We start from the raw sequence: 17,718 nt of genomic DNA, 5'->3' as shown, positions 1-17,718 counted from the left end.
AAGAAAAAAGAAGTGTTTTATCAAAAAACGTTTTTTGCATTAGAGTTTGAAAAGGCTTTTACTGCTCAGAAGTCTGAAAAGGCTTTTTCTTGCCTTGGAGTTCGAAATGACTTTCACTTGCATGGAATTCCAAAAATACTCTTTCTTGCCTTCGATTTCAAAAAGGCTCTCGGTTGATCAGAAGTTTGACAAGGCTCTTTCTCACCCTCAATTTTAAAAAAGGCTCTCTCTTGCCATTGCGTCTGAAAAGACTCTTTCTTACGCTAACCCGACGATATTGGGTTGTTTCAACATCATTATGGACTCGATTTCTTTAAGGGTAAAGTAGCTTTAGAAGTTATTTTTTGAATTTTGAACGATTTTGGAAGAAATACAAAAAAAATTCACGTCAGAGGTTTTAAAAAGTGGTATAATTTACGTAAAATAGCTCTTCTTAAGTAATAAATTTAGAATACGATGTTGACTGTCCATCTTCAAAAGATTTGTCATCGAAAGTGTATCGTATGCATTATGCATTAAAACCAAATCATCAAAAATATCGGTGTGCTTTGATAATCACAACCTGCTCTAATGCTTTGGCTATTTTGTGGATGTTCAACTATCTAACCAAGTGCTGTCAGAGAGTTTTTGATTACAAATGAAAGCCACAGGGGACAGCCTTAAAGAATACGGGCAGCCACGGCTTTCCTCTTTGTGATCGTCCCAACGGGATGCATACAGAAAAGGTATCATCCATGCCCACTTTCTTGATTAACGATGAGCGGTTGGTTATATGGGGATTGACCTAAAGACGAGATATTCTTTGGTCAGTAGCGTACTTTTCTCCTCTAGCGTCTCCGTACACAGAGACTCCGTACATAGAGACAAGTTTAAACTATCTTGCCAACAAATATATTTTTACTATCGTTTCCAGAGACGATTCGATGACAAAAAGACTATGTGAAGTCAGCCACTATTAGACCAACTGCCGATCGGAGTTGTTCATCACAAGGCTGAGAACCTCGATGTTCGACGACCCTATATAACTCTTTCGACTCTAAGCATGTAACGAGAAATTACCGATCCTCTTCGAGGTCTGTGCTGAGTGAACCTAACAGCTATGAAGGAAAAATAAACTTGCGCTAACGGGACAGTGTTCAACGAGCAAGTATCACGAACTAATATTTCCACCTTAGATCACCAAGACAACTGAGTCTGCAGAAAAAAAAGACATGGAGACAATAACGTTTGCTGGAAACTTCAGGCAAAAAAGAGTTTACTGAAAAAGCTCACCGATCCTTTTCAGGGTCATCGAACGTTGAACTACCTTGTTAACAAATATATAACAATCTAATAAAGTTGTGAAAAATAACTTTTAGGGCTCACCAAAGTCTTAACTATTCCAAAAATTGGAAGAAATCGAATTGGAAGAAAAACTTTAAATGGATCTAATGAATACGATTTTAAGCGTTAAGAAAATGACGTTATTAAAATCAGTTAACTAAAAAATAGTTTGAAAAAAAACTCTCAATATAATACTGCCGCTTTCCGCTAAAAGCAGATAAACGTCTTATTATTGGTATTTTTACTGTTTTTATGTTGTAGTATTAAATAAAGAAATGAATTTTGAATTTTTTGACTTCTTGGTTGTATAAAAATTATATACGATAAATAGTAAAAAGTGGTGTTGAGATGCTTTCAAATTTAACAAGTTAATACCTTTGACGGTGCAGTAGCCTCTGATCAAACAATACACGTTTATAAGCAATGTTCCCATTGCAGTTTTCTTTGCAGATTTTTTGTCATTAACACTTAAAAAAATTTTTTCTGGCAACGCGTTCAAATACGGCAAAGTTAAAATATGCAGAACTAATTTTTTGAGCTTAGGAAACAGTAAAATTTTATCCACATCCTGTTTTTTGCAAAAGATTTTACTCCGAAATTGATAAATTCCAAGAGATTTTAATTTTACGACTTTTTTTTCAGAAAAAGCATAACGATTAGTTTCTCCATTCGATACTAGCAACTAATTTATTAATATTTGGAAGACACTTGTCTTAAAGATCGTGCAAATCGAGAATCGTTGGTCTAACTGCAGGATCAAAAACGTTTTTTAGCTGTAAAAAGTCTAATTTACTCAAAAAATTGTCGTTTATAAGAAAGAGCCTTAGCACTTCTTTAAACAATCTTTAATAATACTGCAAACAAGTATTTTTCACAAAATTATTACAGTCGGAATCGATTTTTTTTATTTGGCCTTACACTCTGGTCTGTAATAGACTGAATTAACAGGCAATAAATTTAATGCGTTATAAAGATCAGCAGAACGAGGGTTTTGGAAATGTTTGGGAGTCAAAAAATTTAACGCACGCTTTTTAAACATCATGTTGCAATTCTTTGACAGAACGTGCAAAACTACTTTCAACGTTTCGAACTTTCAACTAAAATTATTGAAGTTTTGCAAGACGTACAATAAGAATAATATAATGCTTTGAAATATGTCAGACTTCATCAACAAAAGCAACTTACCAACAGTCTTCGCCTCTTTCAGACAACTCAAAACTTCTACGATTACAGATTGCCACAATGGAACCCAGTTTTCCACAACGCGTTCTACACATTCAAACACTTCATGCCATTTAGTTCCACTTATTTTAAATATCTAATTTGTCTTCACTTTTGCGTCCCTCCGAAGTTCTTTGAAAACTGTAAATCGTTTTGGACTTTTTGACAAGTAACTTGCTATCCTTTGTAAGAAAAAGTCTACATCTGTAGAAAGACACGCATAACTGTGTTTTGCGATGGCAGCAAATAAATAAGAAAAACAATTCATAAGCACAAAAATATGTGACAGTTTTTTCAAATAACTAGCGAATGAAGTAAAACGACCGATCATAATATTTGCATTGTCACATGCTAACCCAACAACATTATCTCACGGAATTCCAAACTGTTAAAATTTATTTTTAAACGACTCAAAAATTTTATCTGCCAAAGCCAAAGTTGCCTTCAGTGCAATAAAAATTAAATGATGACCCACGATCTTGTTTAATGTAAAATTATAATATGGAACTGCAATACTGAAAAGTTTTTTACTGCTGTAATCTGTACTTTCATCTATCAGCAAAAAAAAAGGAACTTTTTTCAGGATTTCTACTACTTTTAGTTCAATTTTACGAGCTAAGACATTTGCTATAAGTCCCAAGTATTTCGTACTACCAACCAACATAGGCTACGTGGCTTCAGGATTCTCAGACATTTTTCTAATTAAAGGAAGCAAGTCATTTAAAATGTGAATGTAATGTTATGATGATTGAAAAAAAGACTTGAGCTGAGCTCAGACTGTTGAGACTGTTCCTTTTTCGATACGAATGCTATCGCGGGTGCAAAAAAACTTACCATTGCTTTGCCATGATACTGTGTGCAAGTGTGCTTCAACGTTTTTTTTCTGCTGACATAAATATCTACTTGATAAGCTAAGCATTTAACTTTACCATCAGTATCATATGATTGAAAGCAACTGTAAAATATTTCACCTCATAACCATTCTTTATTAAAAGTCTCCAGTTTTTTTTCACTTCTCAGAACGTAATGCCTTGGAACTTTCACGTTCGCACACGCGAACCATTCTGTTATGCAAATTTTGCAACATATCAGCAACAAACTCTTACCTTGCTACTCCTAATAGAAGTTTATGTCCAGAAAACCACGCGAGCTTGCAGCAGCAATGCACATGAAAGAAAGATGCAGATTATTCATGCAGTGTGTTGTTTACAAATTAAGAAAATAGGTCTTGTACACCTATATTTAAGAAAACAAATGCACGAGAGTCTGCGAGCTAAAAATTTACGCTGGATACGAGCAAAAAGTAAACAAGACCAGTAGTTCACAGTCTTAAAAACCAAGTACATGCGTTAAAGTCTTGTATCTACAAAATACGTTACAGTTTACGCTCATGTTTCTAATAGTCCTTTGGCTTAAGTTGTTATGAAAAATAACAATTGTTATAGTAATACAAATAGTGAAAGAATCCTTTTTTTGGTTGTTGCAGTAGGTATAAATTATACCACTATTTTGATTATGCAATATGTTAAACAAATTTTTTAATTTTGTTGCATAGAACTTGCTGTCTTCATTTTTATTTACTTTTTCTTATCTCATTTTGTACTTTAATGTAAATAAATAACCACGCGCGTAATGTGTCCATAGTAAATATGCCGGTCTCGAGCCCGGAGGAACTACAGAGAGAGCGTGCTTTAATAAACATACTCGGAGCAATAAATTTTGTTGTTGTTTATTTATTGTTTATTAAGTAAACAACAATGAGGTATACATGGATTTTATTAATTGTAATATCTGAAATAAGCATGAATTTTTACGAAGGATTAGCCCATACCTTCGTTTGTGCTATATGGAATACGATTCAGCTCCCTTGCACATGCAATTTTAAATAACATGAAGTTGGCAAAGGGGATTTTTTTTTTCGTTAGACTTATGAAGGTTTGTTATGCGTGAGGGTAAATCAACAACTTTAGATTTTGACTCAAACCCCACACTTTGAATTTTATTTCTTGTAACCAATTAAAAAAAAAAAAAAGGTTTCCAACGAAATTTGGACCCCTCACCACTTGCACACTGCATGCAGTATTGTATATACCATATGGCCACGGCCCTTACCCACTTTGCTATAAGTGGGCCCTACATTAAAGAACAAACCAATTACTTATGTTTATCTTACAGTTCATAACTTATTTCCAATGAAAACTTTCAATCATTGTGTAATCATTCATTTGGTTTCATTATACGTTAGAGAAATAAGGTATTTGATAAGTTATTTTAGTACGTGTTTTTTTTCAAAAATTTGGAACATTCATTTATTTACTATGAATTTCTTACTTTTAAAAGAAATAAATAAACTATTGTTCATACAATTTTTTAACATTTTTTCAGAAGTTTCTGAATAAACAAAAAAAAAAAATTTGCGTACTGTATAAATACAATAATTGATTTTTACTGCGTTTTCTTTTTTCACAATTTTTTCTTTGAGATTGAGAACACAAACTGTGTGGGAGGGGCGCAAATATATGCAGCAACGCTGGAAATTACTTTTCTTATACGGATGAACTTACGTACACGTTCTTACGCATACTTGACTCATTCTTTTTTGTGTTACTAAGAAAAAAAAAAAAAAAAATTATAAATCTATTTAAACATAAAACAGAATAGTCTAAAAATAACCTTTTATACACACAAAAATTTAAGGGTTCGTGCAGATCTTACAAATGCAGTTTTCAGTGATTTTTTCGTAAGATTATGTGTTCAACTGCAAATTTTTCAAATTAAACATGTAAAGGAAGGCACAGTTTAACGATGTGCGATTTTTTTCGGCTTTTTCTTATGGTATTTTAAGTATACTTTTGATGCTTGAATAATATCTGTCAAAAAAATCTAAGCGTAATGAACGTCTGAAGACACATTCACTGGCATGTACTAATATGCTTTTGAAGAAAGTGATATTACAGGATGGTTTGTCTTAATGTTTGAGATTCTACTATATTTTGAACATTAAATATGGACTAGAAATAAGTGTGTCAGTGTATGTGATGAATATGAGCATGACGTTACAGTTACATATGTTGTTAGCGTAGGCAGTAGGAAATTGTTTTGAAACCATCGGATGACGCGATGAAAGTGCAGAATCTTGTACTGGCCAGCCTCCATTTTATTTTTATTGTATTGTGCTATAATATATATGTATATATTGCTTATAATTGTTTAATTATTAAATATTAAAATATTAATTAAAATTATAGGTAACTCACATAGGTACACTCATTTGAACAATAATTGCCCCACCTTTGTACACAGTATCGTTTCATGGAAGGTTCACTTATGTTTATAATTATATTGTTTGCCATATAATTTTCTAGAAGTATAACTTCTTACGTGGATACTCAAGCCTTCACTGTCCACTGGTTTTTCAAAAGCTTGAACGAAATATTGTCTAGCATGTGATAATTTCTTGATAATAACATGCACTGAGAAGCCCGAAGTGGACAAGTCAGTTACTCTGGATGTAGAAACTACAGACCCCCCTTGGTATACCACACTTGACAAAGACAAAACTGATTAACACAGATAGACAGAAAATTAAGGGAAAGCTTAAAAATATTAAGCCTAAAGAATGGTGAAGGCAACATGCCTATTTGTTAAAAGATGACTGCATTGAGCCACCTTTTCTTTATAAACCATCAGCAGTGCCAAAATCTGGAAAAGAAGCTAGATTTAAAGAGTACGGATTGAACAGAGATACCAGTTTGTTTGATTCACTAGCTAAAATGAAGGGTGAAGTTGAGTACAGCAACTTTATCAAAAGCATAGGTTTTATTCCACTTTCGATTATGTACTGGTCGTTTCAACAAATTGATTTATGTAACGACATTCGAAGAGATTTGAAACGTCCTGTTTGTATCGATTCAACTGGATCTGTAGCTAAAAATGTTTTCAGAAACAAATTCTGATTCCATTTACTGGGATAGTCTCTTACTTACGTTGACAATGTAATCATTCCTGTGGCATAGATACTATCAGAAAAAAATGATACTAGTACTTTATGTAACTTTTATGTTAATGGTTGAAAGCTGGTGTGATTCCTGCTCGAAATATATGTTTGACATGAGCATGGCTTTACGAAATTTGATGAGTTGATGATGAACAACTAATGTTGCTCATTTAATAAATGCATTCATTCCATGGGATTGCTCTTAAAAAGTAAAGTTATAAAGTTAAAGAACTTTTCAAACATGCTGTTAGCTATTTAACTTCAGTGTCTGATTTTAATAAGTTTTGCACCGTAATAAAACATATTTTTATTGTTGCAATACCAAAAATTACGTAGAAATTGTAAAGAATTAGTTAAATTCTCAGCAGGTGTGCTAGCCATGTACAACATTCCTGCAATCCTGGAAACGTCAGATATCTTTGATGTAGAAGACGATTTATCTGCATTTAAAAATAATAATATTAAGAATTGCCTAGATGAGTTGATCGAAGAAATATATAAGAAATATATAAGAAATAGACTTGCAAAGTTCAGTCCAAGATTTTGATTTTAGTATCCAAAGCAATGACTTCTATTTGGTAAACCTTGGACGAAGATTTGAAGATTGATGCCTTTAATTTTCATACTGGACAAACACAATGAATTTCTTTTTTAATTCAAATAATGTAGCAGCATTAGGTAGAGTCGAATCTTACTTTAGGGATTTCAAAACTTCAATTACCAAAGAAACACCTTTGAGATAAGACTTGTTAGTAGCCATGCATTGCCGTCAAATTGTTAATGATACCAAATTTACCAAAGGAGCATTAACAAATGCTAATCTGAAAATAAGTTTAAAAACAATAGAAGAGATGGAAAAAATTAAGAGAACGAGAGTTGGAAAAAAAAATACATGCCAATAAAGACTCATTTAGGATTGAAAATTGAAGAAATAAATGTGGACACAATAAAGATCAAATAGGTTTTGATCAAATTTCCATTGACATGGGTGATTTTTACTAAGAGCCCATTTCTGAAGGTGTAGCGAATGTTACAAAGGACACTACTGACGAAAGAAATCTTGCAATCCTCACATTAGATGGTACTCAATTGATTGACCACAATTATATTAAAGATCGAGCTAGGGAAAATGGTATTCTGAATTGTGTAAATAACATTTCGCTTTCTTCGTCTTGTTATAAAAGCCAAAGTACAGACAATCCGAAGAAACAGAATATTGTTGAGTCATCAAAAACGTATGTTGCAGACACTAAAGAAACAAATGCGTTAACCACCTTGGAAAACGAAAAACAGTGAAGAGGATATCTAACACTAGATCCAGAATTGCATTTAAAACTATAAAAACCTTCGAACAATAAGAAAGCTAGGAATAAAACTGTTCTCCATAATGGAAAACTATTTAAAATCTAAATTAGTAGAATGTTCAAAGATAAGTTTCCGAAACACTTGTGCATATAATGCGTTATTTGGAAAATTGAGCAATACTTGTTGTTATACAAGAGTTTTTAAGGATTTAATTAAAAATTAAAAAAATATCCCTGTAGCTAGTCATTATTATTTCTTTTTTTACTACTATATTGGATAACAGCATCTCAGGACCTTCTAATACTACATATACTTTCCGGGCTAATATTTCGAAATCCTTACTACCCATTGGAAATGCTGAAATCAATTGTCAACAAAATATTCATCGTCTATTTGAAAGATTACTGAACCATTGTTATAGTTTGACTGAAATTTCAGAGTGCAACGTATACCAATGAACAGAGAACGTCGGGAAATTTACTGTATCTAATTGTATCTGACACCAGCATTGTTAGAAACGAATTCAGTAATTTTGGAAAAATGCTGGAGGATTATTTTTCAACGAAATTTTTACATTGCACATCGGGCAAAAGCTCACATTCCTCTGTAATACAATACAATAAAGGTCCATATTTTTGCATCGATACAGATGATGCTTACATTGAATTTTTATACAAAACATATCTAGAACTTTATGAAACAAAGACCAGTAATAAAATAAACTCATTCACCCATGAAAATGTAGAAGAATCTCCCTTTAATCGTCAAGACTTCAATTTAGAAACTAACCAAAACTCGCCTTTAATGAAGAAAAGTAAATTAAAGCATATTCCTACTACACTATGTATTAACAGTTTGGCTTACGTACTATGTGTTGCAGTACAATACAAGCCTCATGTAGTAGAGCACTACATAGATTTTTGTTGCAGTGTTAATAATGTGTGGACTAAAAAAAATGACTTGTGCAAGTATAGTCAAAAAGTTTGTGGGCCAAACTCACAAATTAAAACAAGCATACTTTTTTTTGCTAAAATTGATTAAAACATTCAAAATCTTATCCTCATAGAAACCAATTTACAACGTATCAGTACAGTAAATAAATTATCATTATTATTAATTACTTGAGTAAAATAACACTAAACAGTCTTCAAAAGATGTTTTACTATTAATCAAACACTGATTAGTAAAGGAGATATTCAAATTTAAATAGTACACTACTTAGGTATTACTATTTATTTCTTTTTTTCTTAACAGAAAAAAAAGTTTTTGTTAATCAAAAAACGTACATGTGATCATTCAAAAGAAGCTTCGTTACAGTAAGCATCAAATTATTTAAAAAAAAACAACTAGAGCTTACAACGTAAATAAGCTTACAAAGAATTTGTGACTTAAAGATAATCCATCTACTAAAAAATGTTTTTTTTAATTTCACACTAGTATTCATTAAATTTCTCCTTTTCTCAGACACTTAACTCCTAAAAAGTTACGCACATGTATTATCAACAAGGACAGGAGTATTAGTATTACTACCACAAAAAATAATACGTTCATCTCCAACTGCGTTTTTTTCACACAACTCACTGCATCCAAAAGTAATTAAAAAACAAACGCTGATTCAAAATTTTTTAAGAGAGCTTAGTAGTTACTAGGGGCCTTGAAAACTTCATTTAATGTTTGATTTGCCACTTGTTTGATCAGATCCATATTTTTTGCGAACGAAAAAATAATTTTGAGTAAAGAATGCAAAATTTATGATGATTAAATTGATCTTTGAATTTATGAAAACTGAGTACTTATCTAACGTAGCCATTTTAATAAAAAGCATTGGTCTTAAAGAAGCAGAAGCAAGGGTAGAAGCAATACAACACTAAAAAATTGTTGCCAGGCTCTGCGTTGACTCTCTGTTACTTGCCTTTTTTGCAGAAATATCGATTCTCTATTCGTTAAGAATAAATAGAAATAAAGAAAAATAATATTTAAAGTTAAATTGTAATAACATTCTGGAACATAGAAAAAAAAAAGTTTAGAAGCATTTAAAGATTCAGCAAGTGAGAAAAAGAAATGACAGTATGTTTGGGGAGATGGAGTAAGAATAAGACCAGTCATACTTCTCAAAGTGCTCGAAGAACCGCGCCAGCGCTCTGATGTAGCACTTGCAGAACTTCTGGACGCAAGAGAGGTAGACCTGATGGATGTTGGTGCTTCGCTTTATCATTCCTATAATCAGAGCAAAAGGGGAACTTTGGGATGGCCAAGGAATAGGGCAACAGCTTCGAGATCATCTTTCCACCGTACCGCTCCATGATGATGGTGATGATGATGGCTAGCAGGTTCACAGCACTCTACGGCTGTTTGAGCAGGATGATGTTCTTCAGATTAATGATGATACAAATTTCCTGGATCATCTTCTTGTGATCGATTCTGGCCTGGTCTTCTTCGTCGACATCCAGGATGGCCTGCCCAAAACGCTTTGGGTACGTACTAGGTGTTCTCGAGCAAACTTCATTATTGATAAAAAAATCCTGGCTGGTTTTAATACCTGACAGGTTAATATCAGGTAAAATGTCACGTATCCTTGGTGACACAAGTAAAAATCTGGGTGATGTGTACACAGTAACTTATGACTTTACTATTTATGATAAAAACGCTATGTATCTTACCGACTTAAAGGCAAAACTTTTTACCTTGTAATATTGAGTAAGATTGAACTATAGGATTACATGAAATTTCTTATTAACAATTGTAGTTTATTCAATACAGCACTTATAAAAAAAGGGGTATGTAAACATTTCTGTAACTTAACCAAATAGTAATGTAGTGTAAATGTATCTATGATCTAGTATAAAATATAGATACGTTTATATAAGCTTGGGTTTGCTCTGGACATATCGTTTTAGATACTTGAATAAATCTTCTGCATGCGATTTTTGTATGTGAATTTTACGTATAGCAATAGCGCATCACTTGCACGTACTTTCTTATGGCGTAGTAGTAGACTAGTAGCGTGTTAGTAATGAGCTAGACAGTCCATAGGTCCCACTCTAAAATTACGTTGACCGCTGTGCTAACACAGATATTATGGTGGTGAGTTCTATATTCACCTGTAAGCGGATGCATACGGTCTACAGAGAAAACAAAATTACTGTTTTGGTCTTACATCTTTCTCCTTTTCTGATTGGCTTATGTTCTGCTGTATCTATTGATATTTTAGGTTAATACCTCTGAAGAGCCGTAGATGTCACTACACTATGATGTTAAAAAAAAATTATATAAAAATAGCAAAAATTGGGATCAGAGAAAGAATGTGAGCAATGTAGCTATACAGCAAGTGCCCAGTATATATTAATATCAAAGAAAAAAATTATTAGGACACCTCAGTATCATAAGTACTAAGACAAAATTATGAATGATAATTTAAAAAATAGTGAATGTTTCATTAATAGTTAACGTCGAATGTACAATATGTAGCTAGATTTTCACATATTATCAATAAATACGTAAGAAAGTGTTGCCTTACTGGAGCTTCCTTGGCAAGAGAGAGAAAGACCAATCTTAAAAAAAGACGGAGACCATCAAACTTTTTATGTGTAAGAAGTGTGGCAACGTTGCACTTGTGAAGCAGACAAAAAATTGGGGTGGGCATTAGTTTTCGTATAGGTAAACAAACTAAATGTCGCAATTTATCATGCAAATTAGTTCCTGTACGTATATGTTAACGTATTTCAATTTAAAAAAAAAAAAAAAACATTGGTAAATATGAATCAAATAAGTTTTTTGGAAAGCCAAAAGAATGACAGAGAAAGTGTACAATAATTAAGTACGTATGGTTGAAGCTGGTAAGAGATCATGCGACATTCAAGCTAAACATACTTTAACTTAATGTATTACTGCTATTTTGCTTCTCATCATACTTGAATATCATACAGTATCGGCTTTTGCAAGTACTTATTACCAGTACGTACAAGTAACTGGTAAAAGAATCGTCAATGTATCCCATCTTGCTAGAAAACTTACGTGTCAATAATGCAATAGTGTCTTGTCCCTGCAAGATATAAGCCAAGAAAAGCGATCTGATCTGGCTTCCATTTTTTATGTCAACTGTTAATTGTGTTCAAACATGAACATCATTTCCACTGACACTAGGCATGAAGCAGCTGACCTAAAACATTTTAATGTAAATACAAGAATTGTTATGGGTACATAACTACGTATTTAAAACTATAATAAGCTTGTTTACTTAAGTGGTCTGTGAGGGAAACACAACCATCCCAATATATGTATCTGTATATAACCAATTTGAGTTCAAGATGAGACCCCTAAACACTGGTTGTCCAGTTTACTAGAATGTAAACAGCATAAGATTGATGTAATTGCGCCAGTAAAATAGCTATATTGCCTACTTTTAAGTGTATTAGTTCACGTAATAGTAGCCAATTGCGCCAAAATCTGCAAATCATTTGAGCTGCATAATCAAAGCCGCTGACGCCATTGCTTCTCTTGGGGTTATTAAAGGCTCACGCCAGCCTATGTTAATGACTTTTGCCATCAGCAACAAGTTCAGCACATTAACAAGGTAGCTTTGCTTTTCAAAACTGAAATTATACCTATACACTTGATTACTACTTTTTCCATAACACAGTTCACTTTACATATTACTCTGGCTTAACGAGAGATGGAGTGGCCATTACAGCCTCTTAGTCTTCCTTGTCTACCAGTGACTTTAATATTGTGTTCCTTGGGTAATGAGCAAATCTCTGGGACAGTGTGAACCAGAGCTACTCTCTAAGTGAGGTAGCTAGTTAACCTGTGGATCTTCAGGGCAGTGTGAACTTGGAGCGATCCTAGAGCATTGGCGACTTACTGCACCCACTGGTAGCACAAGAAAGTCAATAAACCAATACATGTTAATATTACAAAATCCAGAACGTTGTGTATCCCGATTAAGAAGTATTGTAAATCTGACTACGTTCCTGCACACTCCCAATGAGGTATCTCGTAATACGTATTAGGGGTAACATGAACCCAGCTCTATACCTTCAAGTCCTAACTGTCTTCTATCCTTCTTGAAGGTGAATCCAGAAAATACCAATATAGATGAATGTATAACGTAACGTGTAAAAACCATTTATAAAAAAGACATAGTAAATTTACAATTATTATATCTTTGTAAAACCACGACCCAGATAATCGGCACTCAACGTTTTTGGCACGTGATGTAATCATGTACTGGAAAAAAAAAAAAAAAAAAAAAAAGGAAAAGTAAAGTCTGACTACAGTCAAATATTTAGAGTTTCACATTTTTTTAAATTTCAAGAAGAACTACTATTTTTACATCGATAATAGAGGAGATCACTCACTCTAAACCTAATGAAAGTTGGAATGGAAAAAAAACGTAGAAGAAGAGCTACTATCAGTAGAATAATCACAAAATGCCGACATAAATGGAATAAAAAGGAAAACAAATACTTACGAGCCCATTTAAAAAATCTAAACGTAAATGTAAAAACATATTTAGAAGAAAATTAGAATATACAGGGACGTCTTACAATACTTTTTTTTGTGTGGCTGTATAATTTTTATTATTATTCAATCGTTTTACAAAAATTGGATGAAATATCACGCGCAGCTTAGATTTCAAATTTTGCTCTTGATAGTACCAGCTACCACTGGATAGGTGTCAACTACTACTTTCTGGTAAATGTTGCAAGTAAGAAAGTAGCTTATAGTATATAAGAGGGGCACGAATTCTCGAAATCATCCTCCTGGATTACCCGATCTAAGCCAAATCTAGGTTCTCACTCACTCGACGAAACCTACGCTACAGCAGTGGCTAGAGCACTCTTTCATGTTGATAAATAAGCCATGTTGACTACCATATAAAACTTAGTGGCTTCATGCTCTTCAAACCTTCTTCTCACCGACCATTGTCTTCATATCTTGGCACTTTTACCTAACGGCTGAGAGAAGCAGACAAATATATTGGCAGCGAGCTCTTCTCGACTACCATGAGTCACTGTCAAACTACTTATTCTGTCGCATTATGGCTAGAGCCTCTAAATTAGCGTTCTTACCGTCAGTTCATCTCTACGGCCAATTTAGTATCCTTGGGAAGGATTCTCGCCTATCCTGACTCCCTTTTGCTGTTTAAAGCCATACACCTCAATAGGGTGCTTTTGTCAAATCGTTAGGCTCAAGCTTTTTTTAAATTAACAATTTTTAATTAATTTATCTATGTTTTAATTTTTAACATGTATAACAGGATATACTGAAAGAATGATGACGATAATTCCCCTCCTCGCTTACACAGAATTGTCACCTAATATTAGCTAATTGTTCGTGGTAATTGCTGTTAGGACCTTCATCTGATAAGCACGTTTTTTATAAATTTATTGGAGATTAAATGGTCAAATTTAATTAATTATTGCACAATGCCTTCATTTCTAATGTCATATTTTTTGGTTTTCTTTTATTAATGTCAGAATGAGAGTGATAACAACGTTGGTTATTAATAGTTTTGTTTTTTCGTGGTTAATAACCGCAATAAGGTACTGCAGTAAGTAACAATTTTTTACTAAAATTGAATAGCTACGTGGTAAATTCAACAAATGTTTATAAGGTTAAAACCCTTTTTATATTATAATCTTTATCATCTGGTGGAATTTCCAGTAATATATGAAAAAAAAACTTTAAACTGTCACATCGTCATGGCATACAGCTTCTTTATCTCTTGTGCAAGTAACTGTAGCTCTATTTTCATATCTCAAATCTTCTTTGTATATAATAACTTACTATACATAACAATATGATCCTCGACAACGGCCCCAGTCAATATACTCATTATTTCAGCCAGGATCGTTGCGACAGTAATATGTGCCCTTCAAGTACAGTTCCAACTCAGTTCTTAGTGCATTAGTACTCTCGTAGAAGATCGCAAAATTAGAGGAAGTGTATGCTTATCAGAAAGTCTACGCTGTTTAAGATGTAAAGTTTTCATAACTTTTTTTTTCACAAAATAAACCTTAGCAGAAGCATACGCCATCTATTCCCCCCTTTAATCTGCAGCAAAGTGTCACGTTCATTAGCTAAAGTGTACAATGGTTTATTAAAAATAATAAAAATGTAGGGCGCTGATTTCTATTGTGAGTTAACAAGTATTTTAATTTGACAAGTATATCTAAGCTCGTCATATATGTATATATATAGACTTACTCACTCAATAAGTTAGACCGAGTGACCAAAAAAAACATACCCCGGCAGCAACACTGTGGAGAATGACTATTTAAATTTTAAGAAATTTACATCATTACTATTTTGATTATCGATAAGGATGTTTATAAAGCTATTGGATGTTGATAAGCTAACCTGGTAGCATTGTTTGCTAAACTTGTCTAACGTTAGAACTGCATACAGTCTGCTTCTGCAGATTTGCGAAATACTTCTGACAGGTTAGGGATCACATAGAGAGTAGAAACACAGGGAATTTTACCATAAAAGGGATGGTTATCCTGTTATATTTTGTAATTATGTTAATTTTTACCACAATGGTACATAAATTTTTACTGTCGCTATTTTTTTGTATCTAAAAATTTTTCTGAAATTTGATATAAGTTTTCTGTACCACAAAGCTTTAATTTGCCCTTAAAACAAATACACAGTTATTGTATCACGAGGGATAGGCCTGTCATTTAAGTAATATTATTAAATTTTTTTATAATGAGTCAAATACTATATTTAGGACTTGTCATTGGAAATTAATTTATTATATTTGTTGACTTTATAACACGTATCGTTTCGTTGTCACTGAAAGGTAGTGACGTCCAAAAAAGTAGGTTCATAAGCACCAAAAAAGAAGAAACATCGTCTACAAGGTTATCTTAAAAATTTTGCCAAAAATTTTAAGGTTATCCTAAATCCTTTCTCAACTTCTCTTCATTATTTCATTTCTTTTTTACTGATCTAATCCAAAAATATCTTACGAGGCAATGAAGAGGATACATGAGAAAGTAAAGAATCTGGCGATCAAACCTTAGAGTAGTGAAAAGAAGTCAAGAGAAGTTAAGAAAAAATGAGGGGAGGAGAGAAAAGTTAAAAAATGTAAAAGCAGAGCACATGAGTAAATAATTTGAGTCATGGGATTGGGTAAGCTAAAAACTTTGGGTTATCATCTACTCTACTTTCCATATTCTTGTGCCTTACTTCCAACACTTCTATCAGTTACTCCCTTATTTTCTTTGCTCTTTTCGTGTTCTTTCTGTTTCTCCTGAATTATCGCACACTGTTACTTTCCATTTAATGTGCTGATAAGTTTGTCACAGGAACTATGAAATAATACTTCTAGAATACGTTAAGCATTTAAGTAAAAATTATGGAATTAAAAACCTAATTTTTTTCTATGTTTCTGTTGTATTGTTATATCAAGTTATCTCTTTTAAAGCTTCTCAGTGCTCAGAATGCTATTAAAAGGCATAAAAAACTCTGTGTGCTTAGAATATAACTTTTTTATGTGATATTGACACACTAAAAAAATGTATAGTAGAATCAATAAAAGAAGTTGAATATTTTGTTGTATTAATATTAAAAAAACAAGACAGAAAAAAGTTCTTAAACGTTGTCAAAAAACTAATATTATTCTTCATCAGTGTATTAGCTCGTTTTAACTAAGTATTGTATTCATAAAAGTCATTTGTAAAACTTGTTCATATGAATTAAATCTATTTATGCTTCAGTACAAAAACTCTAGTCTTCGTGAAAAAAAAAGATTATAAAAGCATTAAATAATAATTGTAATTAAATAGTCATAATAGTGGTTATAAAAATAATATTATTAATAATTAAAGTATTATAAATAAATATCGTATAACGTGTAAATTGTTAATAAAATGTACTCTTCGGTGAAAAAGTATTGGAGATTCGCAACCCTCCTATTTTTTATGTTAAAAAATTAACAATAAATGTCCTGAGGCGATCAAGCACTGGTCATTGGCAACCCAATCGTGTTTTGTAGAGTTCGGTAACAAAACATGTCTTTAAGCTAGCAAGCACAGACTTCAAATCATATCACCTAATTGATCCAATAAAACTTTTGAATTATTTTTTCATCGACAAAGCATTGTAATTTAATTACTTCTTGTAATTCTTAACATATTTTTAAATTAAATACCAAATGGCATAGTACATTGTGATCCTTAAACTTTTGTAGTATAAGAAACTCATCATCTTATAAGCAAGAATTTTTAATAAGAAATCCAACTGTTTTTTAGTATTGTTAATTAATTAGCTATTCTCATGGACAAGCCAGCACTGTCAATTTAAGTTTGTATTATTCTTGTTAACGTAAATCAAGAATTAGAAAAGTATGCATTATTGAAAACTAACCTAATTCTTTTGCAGTACTGTTAAAAAAAAAAAATACTTTGGATCTTAAATGTTTTTTGTATTATTTATCAGTAAAATCTGCCGCTAGGTGAGCAAGCATCGGCAATTAGCAACCCAACGGAGTTTTAGTATAGTTGGTAAATAAAATGTATCTTCGAGCAATTAGAGATCTAGGATTGGTGACTAAATTATTTTTTACTGTTATTTATAAATAAAATGTTCTGTTAGGTTAACAAGCTTTGGCAATGAGCAGCACAATTGTGTTTTAGTATAGTTAGTTAACAAAGAATATTTTCAGGTGAGCTAATACAAGCTCTTCTATCCACAAAAGCAAGCCTTACCTATCCACAAAAGATTTCTTATTCATTTCCTTACTGATCCGTTTTTCTAGAACTTACTTACTTTTTTAATTCTCAACGCAGCTTCCAATTAAGCACTGAACTCAATATTATTATATAGTCTTTCAAACTAATATGAGTTTGAAAACTCATTACTTT

This window comes from Copidosoma floridanum, unplaced genomic scaffold (genome assembly GCF_036245765.1).
Source record: "Copidosoma floridanum isolate Cflo_tuat_1 unplaced genomic scaffold, Cflo_Japanese_pri ptg000021l, whole genome shotgun sequence".
Taxonomy (NCBI): Eukaryota; Metazoa; Arthropoda; class Insecta; order Hymenoptera; family Encyrtidae; genus Copidosoma; species Copidosoma floridanum.
This window is presented reverse-complemented; position numbering follows the sequence as displayed.